The 18,957-nt window shown below is 40.4% G+C and overlaps 1 protein-coding gene across 3 annotated transcripts in view; it reads right to left on the bottom strand.

Moving 5' to 3' along the window:
* Positions 1–18,957, bottom strand: part of CUNH4orf33 (chromosome unknown C4orf33 homolog) — a 92,005-nt gene that overhangs the window by 49,075 nt on the left and 23,973 nt on the right. For 2 of the 3 annotated variants that reach the window (XR_008216335.1, XR_008216336.1), the window contains exon 8: positions 16,974–17,059. The gene's annotated coding sequence lies outside the window, so the exon portion shown is untranslated. Of the gene's footprint in view, positions 1–16,560; positions 17,060–18,957 lie in introns of those variants that run through there. The other variant, XM_052730617.1, reaches the window with a different exon arrangement.

Here is an 18,957-nt window from a genome sequence, read left to right as displayed (position 1 = left end):
CAGTGCTAAATTACTGTCTTTATGAAGGATAATGGTTAAACCGACTCTTTACTCCATTTTAATTGGTTATAATAAATTAGAAATTTTAGAATTTCATGAGTCATTGAGTAATAGGGCAACAATCGATCATTGTTCTAATTAAGGAAATGGCAGAGGGAGGTTAGATTCCCATTAACTCTCTTTTTAATCACTCTTCAAGCTACCACATAATCTAGGTAGTTAGTGAAAATACACAACATACTGCCAAGAACCAAATAAGGTGGCTTCCTCTGATTGTCTCAAGTGTACATAATATGATGAAGATTATAGAAAGTAAAAAAAAGGCAGAGAGCCTAATGTTTCTCTGCATGGTTAGAGCCTATATCGATCTCCTTCTCCTTCCAGGTACAGTTCATGTATTCATAGTACAAAATAAACTCACTGTTTATTTTACAGAGTAAACTCACTGTCATCACAGTGTAAAATGTGTAAATTTTCTGGCATGTTGCCATGGTTTAGTCAGTGAGTGCCTTGGCCCGAATAACCCTCAAGAGCAATTTAATGCACTATATTGACACTGTCAAGCTAATTGTATCCTTAGAGGAGGAGTAAGGTCAAGAAGAGTTAAGGATTCAAATAACCAGCTAGGCTGCATATCCATCTCAATCTGAGAAAATTCCTGAAACAACTTAAGCTATTCTTCAAACTATGAGAAATGAGTCATTCCCTCCTAGAGACCTTCAAGTATGAAGCTCAGAGCTAACAGTGTTATTTGATTTATAGCAAAATCTTATTACCTTTAAAAGAACAGTTGTGCTTTATCATGAGGTCACTTTTCAAATGTTATTTTAAGTCCTTAGGAGATAATAGCATTGAAAGATTTACAAGGATGTTGGTACAGAAAGTCCCAACATGACTTCATGATCCAGTTGCTCATGTGGCACTAGAATACCTATCCCTAGAGCACATGCAGATTGAAAAGCTGAGAGAGCTTACACAGCAAATCTCCCCTTAGTTTAGGATTTGAAAACTAACTAAATACTAAATAGTTGTTCTGTGCAGTCCACTGAAAGATAACTGATAGCATGTTACAGGAAGTTGGTAAAACTGTCTCTACCATCACATCAAATGATTCTGAGAAATGTATCAGTCTACCCTTGAATAATGTCAGAGGTGTTAAGTCGGGACAGCATAGCAAAGCCTTCTGACAAAGAGGAATAGATCAGTGCAGAAAGGTGCAGCACTGGGGGAGAAATACTGCCTACAAAAGCTGATATTTCATAGCTCCTCCATCTATGACCCAGGGAACATTTCAGAAGAGGAGGCAGAGAGATTGTAAGAGACGGGATACTGGGAAGACTGCTACAAAACAGTCTCACCTAGAAATAGCTGCATAAATAAGACTAGAACAAAGCAATATCAACAGACATGCTAATGTGGAAGAGAAAATTTCACAGGGCACCACCCTAGATTAAAAAAAAACTACAGGCAAGTAGTGACTGCTGGGAGGATGAGAACTGGCCTCTCCCAGGGATAAGCCCTTTATTAGTGTGGTGATATACTGTGTACCCTAATAAACTTGCCTGAGGATCAGAGGATAGAGCCAGCCACTAGATTAGACATAGAGGTCAGGCAGTGGTGGCACACACACACACCCTTAATCCTGTCACTCAGGAGGCAGAGATCCGTCTGGATCTCTGTGAGTTCAAGGTCACACTGGAAACAGAGCCAGGAAGTGGTGGCACACACCTTTAATCCCAGTACTGGGAAGCACACGTGCCTTTAATCCCAGGAAGTGATGTCTGGGCAGAGAAAGGTATATATATATATATATATATAAGGTATGTGGAAACCGGAACTCGCTCTCTTTAGACTGAGGATTTCCTGGAGGTAAGCTAGTGGCAGCAGCAGTTCAGCTGAGACCCTCAGGGGTGAGGACTCAGAGGCTTTCAGTCTGAGGAAACAGGATCGGCTGAGGAGTTAGCGAGGTGAGGTTGGATGTGGCTTGTTCTGCTTCTCTGATCTTTCAGCTTTCACCCCAATATCTGGCTCCAGGTTTTTTTTTTATTAATAAGACCATTTAGGAATTCACATTACATATTAGTAATCCAATAATTCAACACTAAGTGATTAACCCTGAAGCCATATACACATAAACAACAAAAATGGACTCAGCAGGTTATATTTACATATTACACATATCTATATATGTGCATATATATAATATGTAACAATAATCAAAGAAAAAGAGGCTATAAATTTGTGAGTCAGGGGCATGGGAGGGGTTGGAGAGATGAAACCTGGGAGGGGCTGAAGGGAGGAAAGGGAAGAGGGAAAATGATGTAATTCTATTTTAAGTAAAATATGTTTTAAAAAACAAAAAGAAACAAAAAATATAGAAAATAATAAACAGCAATTACAAGGAAAAGAGTTTTAAGTTGTCTTGGTGAAGCCTCCAAGCTTCCCTTCCCCACAGGCTCTGTGATTCTTTCCTGAAGCAAAGCACATGCCAAGAGCACTGATGAGAGACCCTGGCTTGAGTCTGAAAATTGACAACTGTGTGTCTTAGCAATAAAAGATAAAATAAAACAAAATAAGCCTTAAGGGGGTAGGTAGGTTAGAGGGTAAAGTATTTACAAGCATAAAGACTCGAGTTTGGATCCCCAACACCCATATAAAAGCCAGGTACAGCACTGACATCTGTAACAGCAGTGCTGGAGAGGCAGTGACAGGTGGATTCCAGGGGGAGAAGGTTCAATGGCCAGCCAGCTTAGACAAAACCAGTAAAGTTCAGGATCAGTGAGAGCCTGTCTCTGTTGACCTCTGCTCTCCACTCGCATGAGCACTGGCGCATGCAGATGTTGATGGTTGGTTTTTGGTTTTGGTTTTACTCTTTTGTCTCTTTACTCTTTGGGGGTCCTGTCACCCAGTTCCCAAATCACACACATGGAGGCTTATTCTTTCTTATGAATTCCTGGCCTTAGCTTGACTTGTTTCTAGCCAGCTTTTCTTAAATTATCCCATCTACCATATGCCTCTGGGCTTTTACCTTTTTCTACTTCTGTATATCTTTCTTTCTTTCTTACTCCATTGCTGTTTGTGTAGCTGGGTGTCTGGCCCCTTGAGTGCTCCTCCTTCCTCTCTCGTTCCTTGATCTCTCTTCTCCCAGATTTCTCCTCCCATTTATTCCCTCTGCCTGCCAGCCCTGCCTATCCTTTTCTCCTGCCTTGCTATAGGCCATTCAGTTTTTTATTAGACCATTAGGTGTTTTAGACAGGCAAAGTAACACAGCTTCACAGAGTGAAACAAATGCAACATAAAAGAATGCAGCACATCTTTGCATCATTAAACAAATGTTCCACAGCATAAACAAATGTAACACATCTTAAAATAATATTCTGTAACATGCACATGCACACACACAAACATGCACAAACACACACATGCACAAACAAATGTATGCATGCACACAAACAAAACTTTAGGGAAAAAAAGAAGGGCAAAGTCTGAAAATTTGGCAGAGTTAAGAACTGTTAAGTTGCCGAGCGGTGGTGGTGCATGCCTTTAATCCCAGCACTCGGGAGGCAGAGCCAGGCGGATCTGAATGAGTTTGAGGCCAGCCTGGTCTCCAAAGCGAGTTCCAGGAAAGGTGCAAAGCTACACAAAGAAACCCTGTCTCAAAAAACCAAAAAAAAAAAAAAAAAACCAAAAAAAAAAAAACAACAAAAAAAAAACTGTTAAGTTATCAATGAAGTAAGAATTGAGTGCTTTGTCTCAAAGGAGTTGCTATGTATTTACAGTCTGTAGGCTGCTGACAATGGTAAATGTGTTTTAGATGACTAAACCATAGAGAACTGTAGCTAACGTTTTCTCTGGTCCTGCCCAGCCCCACGGACCCCACAGCTGCTCAGATCCAAGTAAACACACAAAGGCTTATATTATTTATAAACTGTATGGCCATTAGCTCAAGCTTATTACTGACTAGCTCTTACACTTAAATTAACCCATAATTCTTATTTATGGTTAGCCACGTGCCTTGGTACCTTTTCTCAGTTCTGCCTTCACATCTTGCTTCCTCTGTGTCTCTCTGGTGACTCCTGACCCTTCCCAGAATTCTCTTCTCTGCTTGTCCCGTCTATACTTTCTGCCTGGCTACTGGCCAATCAGCACTTTATTTATTAACCAATCAGAGCAACACATTCACAGCATACAGAGCGACATCTACAGCAACCTGTGGCACTCAGTTTAAAAATCTCTGTGGGAATTAAAGATGGAGGTAGGCATGGGGACTCCCATGCCTACCTCTATAATAGGGGATAAGGCACATGGAAGAAAGCACTTGGACTGCTAGGAACAATATTGTTCCTCAGAAATATCAACTGTCCTATAGTGTGTGGGACATTAACCTCTCTATAAACCACATGGTGTAACAAATTGTGTGCATTTATTTAAAACATAAAGTAAAAGAAAAACTTATGTAAACAATAATTTCCTAGGATTTGACTCTCCTACAGCTATGACACAGAAATTTTTTGGGCATAAGAAAGGAAAGTTAGCTTTAGAAAAAACATGAACTCATATGTGCCTCCATCAGCACTTATAACATAGTAAATTATACATATAATTACATAATAAATATACATGTATATATTTATACATATATAATATGTAAATAAATATACAGCTGTAGATGAAATAAGACAGAGAATAATTGAGTTACTAATAGTAAAAGAATGTCAAGTGATCTACACACAATAGTGTGAGAATGAAGTCGCTTTTATAGGAATTTTCAGTCTTCGAGAAGACTGATGATGACAGTTAATAAGCTTATCCTTTGTGATAACATCACAAAAACAATTGAAAAACTAATGAGAAATACGAACAAGTCCAAGGCCAAGAGATAGTGGCTGTGATTGGAGAGTAGGCTGGGGAGGGTGATTGCAGCTGTTGGTCTGTGATGTTTCTTCTGACAGGGACACAGGTAGCACACAAGCATTCTAAATAACTTCCTTAGGCAGAAGATAGTTGCTATCAGGATTGTCCCTATCTATGTATCTTAGTAGGACTATCCCCTAGACTTCATTTACAAGATGTGCTTCATAGAAAAATGTCATAAAACTCCTTTACCAATCAAAATGTAAAATGGAATTTTTTTTAAAAGATTTATTTATTTATTATGTATACAGTGTTCTGTTTGCATGTATCCCTGCAGGCCAGAAGAGGGAGCCAGATCTCATTACAGATGGTTGTGAGCCAACATATGGGTGCTGGGAATTGAACTCAGGACCTCTGGAAGAACAGTCAGTGTGTTCTTAACCTCTGAGCCATCTCTCCAGTCCCATGGAATGTTTTCAAAATTTGAAAAGTCCTTACTATGTGGGAACACCTGTCCTTACTATGTGGGATCACCTGTCCTTACTATGCAGGATCACCTGTCCTCACTATGTGGGATCACCTGTCCTTACTACGTGAGATCATCTGTCCTTACTATGTAGAATCACCTGTACTTACTTTCTGGGAACACCCGCCCTCAATATGTGGTATCACCTGTCCTTACTATGTGCAATCACATATGCTTACTATTTGGGATCATCTGTCCTTACTATGTGAAATCACCTGTACTTACTATGTAGAATCATATGTTCTTACTATATGGGGTCACCTGTCCTTACTATGTGGGATAACACATTTGAAGATTTTGTTTATTACTCTAGACCAAAGGGTATGTCCAATATAAAAATATTTTTTTTTTTTTTTTGGTTTTTCGAGACAGGGTTTCTCTGTGTAGCTTTGCGCCTTTCCTGGGACTCACTTGGTAGCCCAGGCTGGCCTCGAACTCACAGAGATCCACCTGGCTCTGCCTCCCGAGTGCTGGGATTAAAGGCGTGCGCCACCACCGCCCGGCCCAATATAAAAATAAAAGCATGGCAACTCTCAAAAGACATAAATCAATTTGGTTCATTATCATAGCTTTAAATTTTGTATTGGTCACTTTTTCAGAACACTAAAAAATGAATGACTTTTAAAACCACTAAATAAAAAAACAGGAAGCAATATTTTATCCTGTAAAAGCAGCATTTGGTAGAATCAAGAATGCATCTGTTTAAAGAAGTGTTCCAACTAATTGTTATTGTCAGATTTTTTTTTAACACTTCTGAATTTATCTTAGACACTTAACACCACCACAATGGTATGCAATCATGAAGATAAAGTTCTTTGAGTAAATGTCAGGTTCACAATAGCAGTAATTTTTTTAGATTGACAATATATTCAATAAATGAAAAGAGTCAAGCCACCTTTAACTAACACTACTGATTGTTCAATGGATAAATGCAAACTCAATGCAACCTTGACATATGTTAAGTCTGGTTATCTCTGGTTTATTTTGCTCAAGTAAGTTTTTGAGCTTCATCTAAAATGTTATATGTAGCCGGGCGGTGGTGGCGCACGCCTTTAATCCCAGCACTCGGGAGGCAGAGCCAGGCGGATCTCTGTGAGTTCGAGGTTCGAGGCCAGCCTGGGCTACCAAGTGAGTTCCAGGAAAAGGCACAAAGCTACACAGAGAAACCCTGTCTCGAAAAACCAAAAAAAAAAAAAAAATGTTATATGTATCATTTAATTTTTAGCTTATTTTATTTTCATTTTACTAAGGCAAAATTAACGTATGTCTTGTGGAATATTGACAAATACTATAATTCATACAGTTATCTTATCAAATTATAAAACACTGGGGCTAATGGCTGGATAGATGGCTCTGTGGTTAAGAACACTTGAAGTTCTTCCAGAGGTCAGGAGTTTGGTTCACAATCACCTGTAATTCCAACTTCTGGAGAGTTCATGTCCTCTTGTGACCTCAGGGGCACCTGTACACACATATATCACACACACACACACACACACACACACACACACACACACACACACACACAAATAAAAATAAAATAATAAATCATATCTGGAATATTATTAAGGACCAGCCTTAATAATCTTCTTCCCAGGGGCCCAGAAGAAAAGCTATGAAAGTACACCAAGCTCTTAGTCCATCTACTTTATTCCCATGGGATAAAATTCTATCTACACAGCTAAAGTTCTGTTCTCATGCCTTGCTCCTTTCTTGCCTGATTTCTCTCTACATTTATCTGCTGTCCCCTCTAAGTTCTATCTTAATTCTCTCATCTTAGTTCTGCCCCATCTTGGTCTTTCTCATTTCATTCTTACCCATCTGGCTCAACCTCATCTTCTATCAAATTCTTCTAGTTCTCCAGTCAAAACCATCTCCAGTCAAAAACCTCAAAATCCTCTCTAAGTCTCTGAGGTTTACAGTTATATACCCATGCAATAGCAGTGCTCTAGCTAAAGCAAGGTCACCAGGCTTGAATTCTTGCAGGGTCATAAAGGCAGACAGTAGTTTTCCTCAGGCAGTGACCATCAGGCTTTCTTTTATAACCCAAAAGGAGAGTGGTAAGGGAGGAGGTCAACTAAGAGCTAAAATCAGTTAATATAACAAAAAGGGAATTTATGTGCTCAATCTACATTCCTAGAAGTGGTTAGGTAGATGTTAGTAGTCTATAATGTTAGTATAAATACCACTAAGGCTATATAAGAAACGAGGGTCTCAGCTTAAATTGCACAAGAAATAAAGCTATCCACCTGACCTAGAAGACAGGCATTGTTTCCATAAGGGTATAACCTTAGTTCAGGAGATCATTTGGCCTTGGATGCTTGATAGGTATTTTAGATAAATACATGGTTAGGAGTTCTTGGAAGCACACATAACATACAAGAAAATCATTGTAGGAACCAGCTAATATATATACAAAAGCTAAAAATATCACCAAGACTTCTTAAGCCATGGCTTGACCTTCAGAAAGGTCCTTGACCTTTCCAAGTAGTAGCTTTTGTCATAGTAGCTGGATTCCATTACATTTTCCTGCAGCTTGCAGCAATCTCAAAGTATAAAACATTTCAACCACCCCAGATAACCCTTTCTTGACAAATGGAATGTCCTACACTTACTTAAAAGAACTACTATTCTGATGTCTCTGTCAATTTATCTCATATGTACACATATGTGGTATGCATATGGGTGCACATGGATGTGTCATGTACATACAAGTGCATGCACAGATATGTGGTATATGTATATGGGGAAGTGTACACAGGTACAAAGACCAGACCAGCTTTCTTTCTGAACTTGAGTGAGGCTGGTGACCAACAAGCCCCAGGGTTCCTCCTATGTGCTCACTACTCCCAGAGTTAGAGTTACAGGGATGGCCACAACTGGCATTTTACATGTTGTGGTGGTTTGAAAGAAAATGGTCCCCAAGGGGAGTGGCACTATTAGGAGGTGTGGCCTTGTTGGAGTAGGTGTGTGGTCTTGGAGGAAGTGTGTCACTGTGGAGGTAGGTTTTGAGGTCTCATATATGCTCAAGATACCATCCAGTGTCTCAGACACTTCCTGTTGCCTGCAAGATGTAGGACTCTCAGCTACTTCTTTAGCACCATGTCTGCCTGCACACCACCATGTCTTACCATGATGATAATGGACTAAACCTCCGAACTGTAAACATGCCACCCCAATTAAATTTTCCTTTTAAGAGTGTGATACCTCAGTAAACCACCCCCCCCCCATTCTATCCCCTACAGACAAAGAGACGATTAAACCAGGATTCCTAAGTGTAGATAAGAACTTAGACCCCTTTTTTCCCAGGTTGCTGTATCTGCTACAGGGACTTTGAAAAACACAGAGTCAGGATATTCGACCAAAAAACTAAAAAAGGGAGGCGGGTTGAAATGAATTTTATGGTCTGTGCTTTTAAGAACTAGCCTCACAAAGAAAGGGGAGCGCTCCTTCCAACCTCCCTGGTGTGCATGAGAGATTTGGAACCAGCCTCCCTGCTGAGGCTTGTAAACTTAGAATACACCTCGCTTTTGCATTCTGTACCTAAAGTCTCCAGTGGTGGCTTTGGGGATGCAATCTGTGCATATAGAGATCCTGTCTCAAAACAGGATCAAATGAGATGGAAATATGGTGGCACATGCCTTTAATCTCAGCACTGGAGATAAAAGACCCAAACACAGTTCCCCCAGAAACCCAAAAGAGCTGAGGAAAGAGATATCTTAAAAATGAGTCAGTTCCCCCTTCCTGGAGAGGGTAAAGACAGGTGTTTTCAAAAGAACAAAGTCAGGATGTCTGGTGGTAACCGATTAACTACGAGATGCCCCTCTCCAGAGATAACATGACCAGACCCCTGAGAAGAGTTGTAAAACTCCAGACAGGGCAAACAGATAAGGTAAAATAAGACAAAGTCCAGGCCCGGGAAAGACTGGACCAATCAAGGATGGACCCATACTAACCCCCTCCCCTCTAAGAAATTTTATGGGTTTTGCCTATAAAAACTAACTTCCCCAAGAAAGAGCAACTCTTCCCTGCCTCACTGCGCTGAGGCCAGTGAATGCTTGAGATGAGTTCCCTGTCATGACTTGTAACAGATAAACCTTGCTTTTGCATTCTGGTATACTTGTCCTTGGTGGTCAATCTGGGAGTTACGATCTGGGCACAACAAGAGTTGCTGTGGTCTAAGGAAGGGAATGGCTCAGTTGCCTTTAGCCTACTGGCTATGGGGGGGTTAGGACTTCTGTTGGTCTTTTCTGTGTCGAACACACAGATTGCAAGCCCAGCACCACTTTGAGATCTTTGGCAGCAATTAACTCTGCAGCTCACACACGATTGAGCCTGTATGATAATGAGTATTCAGAGATGGGTAAAGCCTGGGGGGTACTCACCAACCTAAGACAGAGCACCTGTGTGGCCTGGGCAGGTGTCTCCATAATGGGTAAGGTGGCCTGCTGACGTCCCACACAACCTAAGTCAGAAGCTCATTTTTTAGTAAAAAGGAGGACCTGTAGGGCCCTGGCCCCTGTTTTGGGTGGCTGTTGCCTTGCTTGCTGACCTTGATCTTGATGTCCTCCCTGTGCTAATTCCCTGCCAGGTTCCACCCTCCTGAATGCTTAAGAGAAGTTCCTTGTCAGCCGGGCGGTGGTGGCGCACGCCTTTAATCCCAGCACTCGGGAGGCAGAGCCAGGCGGATCTCTGTGAGTTCGAGGCCAGCCTGGGCTACCAAGTGAGTTCCAGGAGAGGCGCAAAGCTACACAGAGAAACCCTGTCTCGAAAACCAAAAAAAAAAAAAAAAAAAAAAAAAAAAAAAAAAAAGAGAAGTTCCTTGTCTGTGTATCCTGCATATTGGGAGTTAATAGCTTAGATGCAAGACTGTAAAACATCGGTAGCAAACTTCTGCCCTCCAGGGTTCTCCCATTGTGCTGTAAGCCTGTATTTAAGACCTCCTCCCTCCTAAGACATGTGTTCTGGAGATTAAAGAGCTTTAACCCACTGAGCCATTTTTCCCAGCCCCAATAACTGATTCTAATATAAAAATAACTTCTGGCCGGGCAGTGGTGGCGCACGCCTTTAATCCCAGCACTCGGAGGCACAGCCAGGAGGATCCTTGTGAGTTCGAGACCAGCCTGGTCTACAGAGCGAGATCCAGGAAAGGCACAAAGCTAGACAGAGAAACCCTGTCTCGAAAAACAAAACAAAACAAAACAAAAATTCTGGACATGACAGCTCATACTTGTAATCCTAGCTCTTTGGAAGATGAGATATGAGGATTGCTGTGTGATTGGGCTCTACTATTGTGCTGGCTAATTTTACGTCACCTTGACAAAAATTAGAGTAAGAAGGGCAATTGAGAAAATGCATCCATAAGATCCAGCTGTAAGGCATTTTCTTAATTAATGATTGATGGGGGAGGGCCCAGCCCATTTTGGGTAGTGCCATTCCTGGACTGGTAGTCTTGGATTGTATAATAAAGCAGGCTGAGCAAGCCATGAGGAACAAGTCAATAAACAGCACCCTTCCAAAAACCTCTGAATCAGCTCCTGCCTCCAGGTTTCAGATGTGCTTGAGTTTCTGTCCTGACTTCCTTCAGATGAACTATGATGTAGAAGTGTAAGCCAAATAAAGCCTTTCCTCCCCAACTTGCTTTTGGTCATGATGTTTTATCATAGGAACATGTCCATAGTAACCCTAACTAGGACAGCTATATAGTACATTTTTGAGCTTCGACAAGGATGCTACATATATCAATAATCTTTTATTTTTGTTTACTTTTTTTATTTTCCTTTTCTGAAAGCAGTATTATATTAACATTTAGATCTTAAATGCCCCCCCACACACACACACACAGGTATATGTGTTGAATGAAAGATTGCCACTAAATCTTTAGGAGGTGGGAACCAGTGGAAAGGAGTAAAGTCACTGAGAACATCCCCTTAAAGGAAATCTGAGAACCTGACCCTCCTCTCTCTGCTTCATGTGCTAAGAAGTAAGTTTCCTCCACTACACACTCTGTCTGTGATCTGAGTCTTCATAGGCTCAAAAGCAATAGCATCCAGTGATCTTAGACAAACTCCTCTGAAAGTGAGCCAAAATAAACTTTTCATGTTCTTAGGGCATCTTTCATTTTGCCATAGTAATGGAAAACTGACACATCCATTATCCCAATCATATCACAGCTTCTGCATTTTCTTGTGGTTGGAAAATTGATTGTTTATAACTCTGTGATGTTATGAATAAAGAGTCTACATACATTTCTCTTGGATATATAGCAAATAATAAAATGACTCAACAAATTGCAAGACATATATTTGTTGATGGCCTTACCACACTTAATAGTCTTTCTTTTCTTCATATATCTTAAGAATAATTAGATTGTTCCTGAAATGCAACATATTGATAGGAAAGGATAGCTAAACCCGCTCAGACCCTAGTTAAGCCTCTGCCTATCCTAAACAGGAGGCCAGAAACATTTCAACCCAGTGATTCATATAATGCCCAGAGCAGAAAGCAATCCAAGAGAAAGGCACATGCAGAAAGAGACAACTTCAGCTCCAGACAGCACTCCTGAGCCTTGAGGGACCACCCTGAATCAATCCTAGATTCCTGTTGCCCCTGTTGCCTAAATAATGAGCCTGCTTCAGTTAACATGTTGTGTGCTAGGTGTTTTGTCTCAGCAGTGGTTATCAGGCTGACAACCAGTAATGCACAGTGAATCTGCTTTGTGTTTATCAGTCAACAATGTTTTTAAAAGTTTAGCCACTGTTTTTACTTTTGTGTGATTTTAGTTCAGAATTCTTTGATGATTGTGGGGCTTTGAATACAAATGGCCCTCATAGGTTCATATATTTAAATGCTTAGGGAGTGGCACTATTTAAGGATTAGATGTGGCCTTGTTGGAGGAAATGTGTCACTTGGGGTGGGCTTTAAGGTTTCAAAAGCACAAGCCAGGTCCAGTGACTCTCTCTTCCTGTTGTCTGTGGATCCAGATGTAAAACTCCCAGCCCTGATGCGAGAATGTGTGCCTGGTCTTATTGTAGCTTGTTATGCCGTATTTGGTTGATGCCCCTTGGAGAGGAGATGGAGGGGACCAAGAGGAAAGGAGAGGTGGTAGGAGGAGACTAGGGGGAGGGAAAACTGCAGTCAGAATGTAATAAAAAAAACCTCTCAGCTCCTTCTCCAACACCATGTCTGCCTGTATGCATTCATGTTTCCTGCCATACTGATAATGGACTAAACCTCTGAAATTGTAAGCAAGCCCCAATTAAATGCTTTCCTTTATAAGAGTTGCCATGGTTATGGTGTCTCTTCACAGAAATAGAACACTGACTAAGGCAATGACTAAGGTTAAGAGCCTTTCAATAATACAACTTTCTGTATATTTTCTTTAATAAAGTGTATGTATGTTCAAGTCTTTGCATTTTTACTGCCTTGTCATTTTTCTAGTTTTCCAGTTCTTTGGATGGTCTGGATAAAAATCATTTTGTTAGATATACATGTATATACATATATGTATACGTTTATTATATTATTACATACATATTATGTTTTCCTTCCCAATCTATAGCTTCCTTTTCATTTCCTTAAGAGAGGATATTGGTGAGCATGAATTTTTTCTTTAGTTTTACTTATGTATTGTGTGCATTCATGTCTATGAGTGAGGACATACATGTAAAGGTCAGAGGACAATCTGTGGGATTCAGTTCTCATTTTCCACCTTGAGGCAGGGTCTATTCTTGCTACTGCTGCACAGCATACTCCATGCTAGCTGGCCCACAAGGCTCTGGCCAATACTCCTGTCTATACCTACCACCTTACAGACAGAAATGTTGGGATTACAGATGTGTGCCACTGTATCCAGTTTTTAAGGTTTTGTTTTTATTTTTAATGTGCATGTGTACAAAAGTGCCTGCAGAGGCACGCTGTTGTCAGATCCCCTTGAGTTGCAGCTGAAAGTGGTTGTGAACTGCCCAATATGGCAACTGAGAACTAAACCTGGTTGTTCTGGAAGAGCAGCAAGTACTTTTTTTTTTTTTTTTTTTTTTGGTTTTTCGAGACAGGGTTTCTCTGTGTAGCTTTGGAGCCTGTCCTAGAACTCACTCTGTAGCCCAGGCTGGCCTCAAACTCACAGAAATCTGCCTGCCTCTGCCTCCCAAGTGCTGGGATTAAAGGTGTACGCCCCCACCACCCGGCAAGCAGCAAGTACCACTGAGCTATCTCTCTAGTCTGTCCCCACACTTAAAAACTAATATGTGTTCTGGGGATTGAATTCAGGTTAGCAGGTTTGTGCAGCAAACACTTTTACTGACTGAAAAACTTCCCTGGTTCATCAGTTTTTAATTTTGATGAAGTCCAATTTGTCTTTTTGTTTAGTGATTTTGGTGGATTGTTTTGGAAAAAATGTCCATCCTGGTCTATAAAGATTTTATGATTTTTTTTATCTCAACAGTCACATTTACATTAATTCTGGAATATGATGTTTAAACAGGAATCAAAGTTTGTTTTCCCCATGTTTTCACAGTATCTGACATTTGTTATTTTACTGATGTATTTGTATAAACTTAATGTCATTTTGTGTTCATGACCAAAGCTTATTAAAAAGTGTTGAACTACGGTGATATAAATCCTCCAACTCTAATCCCTCTTTATTGCCATACAATTTTTTTAATCCATTTGTCAGGTCCTTTCTTCCACCAACAGACAACACAAAAATCTTTAGAGATTTCTAACTGGTCCTACACAGAATCTACAAGTCAATTCAAATAAATTTTAATAATATTGATTCTAATCAGTATAGAGGTTCTGTACATTTTGATTAAATTTAGTCTTGGTTTTTTCATGTTTTGATTCTGTGATAAGCAGTTTTGAACTCTGAACTGTTTATAATAGACAGAAATACAATATATACTCATACATTGACTATGTGTTGATACAACTTGGCTAAATTCACTTTCATTTATAGAAATCTGTTGTAAATACCTCAATTTTCTATAAACTATAATCATTTATTTTGCACTAATATTTTGTGTATGAATGTTTTGCCTTCACATATATATGTGTGTACCATGTATGTACCTGGTACTCTCAGAGGCCAGAAAAAGGCATCAGATCACCTGGAACTGAAGTTACAGATGGTATGAGCCATCATGTGGGTGCTGGGAGCTGAACCTGGGTCCTCTGCAAGAACAGTGAGTGTTCTTAACTATTGAGTCATCCATCCAGCCACTGATTTGATTGTTTATTATATGTTATTATCATGCTAGAAATTAAACCCAGAGCTTCTGACATGATGGATAAGTGTTCTACCACTGAGCTGCATCCCCAGCTCTTAAAGTATAAACATTTAAATATAAACAATACATCTGAAAATATTTTAACTCATTTTCTTATAACACCTGTCTTTTATTCCTATTTCCTCCCTTCATGGAACTGGCTAGAATGTTTCATACAATGTTAAATGAGAGAGATATTAAGTGAAACTGTATGTGACTTTAGGAAGAGAACCCAACTTACATTTTCTAACTGGAAGTTAGGGATTTCATTTGACTAAATATGGTAAACATTTATTCTTTTTATTCTCCATGTAACAACAAGTCTGCTGGTAGGCAGTCCAGCTATGACACAAAACACTGCTGTGCTTCCTCTGTCTTCTGACTATACTCTCCCTGGGTTGTCTCCATAGTGTCACATATGCTGTGTAAAGTCACAGGATAAAAAGTACTGACTTAGGTTTTAGAAAAGCTCTCTTCGAGCCAAACAACCGTCTTCCGTATCCAGAGGGCCTAGTCCAGTCCCATGGGGGCTCCACAGCCACCAGTCCACAGTTAACGGGCTTCCACTAGTGTGGCCGGTCATCTCTGCACGTCCTCCCATCATGATCTCGATGTCCCTCGCCTGCAGAATCCCTCCTCTCTCTCATCAATTGGATTCCCGGAGCTCAGCCTGGTGCCTGGCCATGGATCTCTGTATCTGCCTCCATCAGTCACTGGACAAAGGCTCTATAATGACAGCTAGGTTATTTGCTAGGCTGGAACTGTTTGGGGGGCACCCAGGCAGGGGGATTGGGATCTTCCCTGGTCTATGGGCAGGCTTCTGGAACCCAGTGTCTGTGGTGTGACACCTTGCACAGCCTTGGTGCAGTGGGAAGGGGCTTGGACCTGCCTAGGCTTAGTGTGCTGGGCTCTGCTGACTCCCCATGGGAGACCTCGATTTGGGGGATGTGAGGATGTGGGTGGCTTGGAAAGAGGGCTGGGGGTGGGAGGAGGGAGGAGGGGGGATTTGTGGATAGTATGTGGAGTAAGTAGAAAATTTCTTAATAAAGAAAAAAAAAGAAAAGCTCTCTTCTTTCAATGTTTTTCTTTTCACCATGCTAGGGATTGAAATGGGGGGTCTTGCACAAGACTAGCTATACACTCTATCACTGAGGTATATATACCCCCAGATTGAAATAACTTTCTTCAAGCCCCATTTAAGACCAAATACAGCCTCATGTCACTTAATAGCATGGGCATTTTCTCAGAGACATGTCTATATTTGATTTTTGTCTCAAGTGCAAGTTTATAGTGTACACTTATGTAAACTCAGTATCACTTTATATAACCTATTGATGCTATCAAGAAATGTCCAAAAAAATGAGCTGCTTAAAGCTGTTGCTAGCATAACAAAGCATATTATTCTACCATAGAAAATTTAATAAGAAGGAATATGCTCCAAATGATCATAAAAGTACAGTATACTGCCAGGCGGTGGTGGCGCATGCCTTTAATCCCAGCACTCGGGAGGCAGAGCCAGGTGATCTCTGTGAATTCAAGGTCAGCCTGGGCTACAGAGTGAGTTCCAGGAAAGGCGCAAAGCTACACAGAGAAACCCTGTCTTGGAAAAAAAAAGAAAAAAAAAAGTACAGTATAATAAATGCATGAACAAGTCACACAGTCATTTATCATCATTATCAAGCATTTTGTGCTGTACACAACCATGTTGTTGTATTTTGATACAACCAGCAGTTTAGTAGGCCTCGTCATATAAACATCACCACAGACATATAGTATATTGTACCATAATATTAGAATGGCTATGTTATCATTAGAAGACATCACATCTCAGCTCAATTAGAACTTTTTGGAAGTAGGACCAAAGTCTGCTACTCATCAAAATATTGTTATACAGCACATGACTGTACATCTCATTGACACAAACCATTCCATGGCCATGTCTACCTGCAAAAGACACTGGGAAAATGAGGGGATGTTTTGTTTTTGTGGAAATAACATTTCTAAGTAAAGCTTCTAAAAATCCAACTTCTGTTATTAAAGAAGATGGGAGGGGTTGGAGAAATGGAAAAGTAGTAAAGAACACTTGCTGCTCTTGTAAAGGACCTAAGATCAATTATCAACACCCATGTCATCAGGCAGCTCACAACTGCTTGTAACTGCAGCTGTGGGAATCCCAGGGCCTCTTCTGGCCTCCTGGTCTTCTGCATGCATATACAGTAACAACAAACAAACACACAAATGAATAATCTTTTTTAAAGGGGAGAAGGGATGGGGAAACCATACTGTTGACTAGACAAGAAAGTGTCCATGTAAGTGATAAACTTTACCTTCTCTGAGCATGGCCTCTGAGATAATGATGTTGAGAAGGACTAAGAATGATGCAGAAGTTCACAGATCTATTAAAAGGCAAGCTCTGAAACACAGTACAAAGTTTGAGAGTTCTAGACTTTTAATTTGTACATAAATTACACAGAAGAGTGGATTTTACTTTGGCAGACACATACATATATACAACTGTGGACATTTTTATTCCCCACATCTTTTTTCACATCCCTCCCCTCTCCTCAAATCCTCTTCCACTTTTCTTATAATCTCCTGTATTATATCCAGATGTTTTGTTTTCTTTAACTTTCATAGATGAGGAAAAACATGAGCTACTAGCCAGGCAGTGGTGGCGCACGCCTTTAATCCCAGCACTCGGGAGGCAGAGGCAGGCAGATCTCTGAGTTTGAGGCCAGCCTGGGCTACAGTGTGAGTTCCAGGAAAGGCACAAAGCTACACAGAGAAACCCTGTCTCGAAAAACAAACAACAACAACAAAACATGAGCTACTTATCTTTGGAGTCTGACTTAATTTACTTCCATCTTCCTGAAGATAACATAATTTTGTTCTTATGGCTCAACGGTATGTCATTTCTGTCTCTGTCTTGTGTGTGTGTGTGTGTATATGTTTTCTTAATCCATCCATCAGTAGACAGACACCCAGACTGATGCCATAGCTTGCATCTTGTGATGAACACAGCTATGCAGGTGTCTGCATTATGCCGATTCAGATTCCCTTGGGGGATGTACTTAGAACTAGTAGAGCTGGATCATATGGTAGCTCTATTTTTAATGTTTCTGAGGAATTTCCATACTGATTTCCACAGTTGACAGTACTACTATAGATTCCCATGATTAGTGAATAAGGGTTCCTTCTCCTCCTCACCTTCACCAAAGTTTGTTACTTTCTTGAGGATAGCCATTTTACTGGGATATGATGAAATCTCAAAGCAGTTTTAGCTTGCATTTTCCTAATACCTAAAGACACTGCATTTATTTTATAATTATTAGCTGTACAAATTCTTTTGAGAACTGTGTAGATGATCTGTTCACTTACTGATTGAGCTTTCCTGCCTAGCTTTGGTGTTTTTTCTGAGTTCTTTGTATATGCTGGATATTAAGCCTCTGAGGAAGAGTAGCTAGCCAAGATTTTCTCCCCTGCTGTAGACTTTGTCTTCACTTTATTATCTCCTTTCTTGTGCAGATCTTTAATTTGATGAAATCCTGTAGCTAGAGTTTTCCTGCCTGGCCCACAGTCAGGACAAATCTCTATCACCTGCCAGTCCCACAGCCGCTCAGACCAACCAAGTAAACACAGAGACTTATATTGGTTACAAACTGTATGGCCGTGGCAGGCTTCTTGCTAACTGTTCTTATAGCTTAAATTAACCCATTTCTATTAATCTATACCTGGCCATGTGGCTTGTGGCTTACCGGCATCTTCACATGCTGCTTGTCATGTTGGCGGCTGGCAGTGTCTCTGACTCAGCCTTCCACTTCCCAGTTTTATTCTCCTCCTTGTCCCGCCTATACTTCCTCCTGCCTGACTACTGGCCAATCAGTGTTTTATTTACTAACCAATCAGAGCAACACATTTGCCATACAGAACATCCCACAGCAAAATCCAATTTGTTGATTCTTTTATTTCCAGAGACAATGGAGTGTATTCCTGAAGTTACTGCCTATATCTACATCTTGAAGTATTTTCCTTATGTTTTCTTCTATCCATTTCAATGTTTCAGATCTTACATTAAAGTTTTGGAGTTGATTTATGTACAGGGTGGGATATGGGGATCTAGCTTTAGTCTTCTATGTGCAAATATCCTATTTTCCCAGCAACACTTTAGGAAACTTTTTCTCATCAATGTTTTTTATTCCTTTGCCAAAACTTAGGTAACTATGGCTGTGTAGGATAATTTTGAGATTCTCTAGTCTAGTCCATGGTCTACTGCTTGCTTTTGTGCTAGTCCCATTTATTACAACAGCTCTA

Source organism: Peromyscus californicus, unplaced genomic scaffold, assembly GCF_007827085.1.
Source record: "Peromyscus californicus insignis strain IS unplaced genomic scaffold, ASM782708v3 Scaffold_9__1_contigs__length_137607984, whole genome shotgun sequence".
NCBI classification, from domain to species: Eukaryota; Metazoa; Chordata; class Mammalia; order Rodentia; family Cricetidae; genus Peromyscus; species Peromyscus californicus.
Note: the sequence above shows the minus strand (reverse complement) of the source record. Positions and strands in the feature narration are given on the sequence as shown.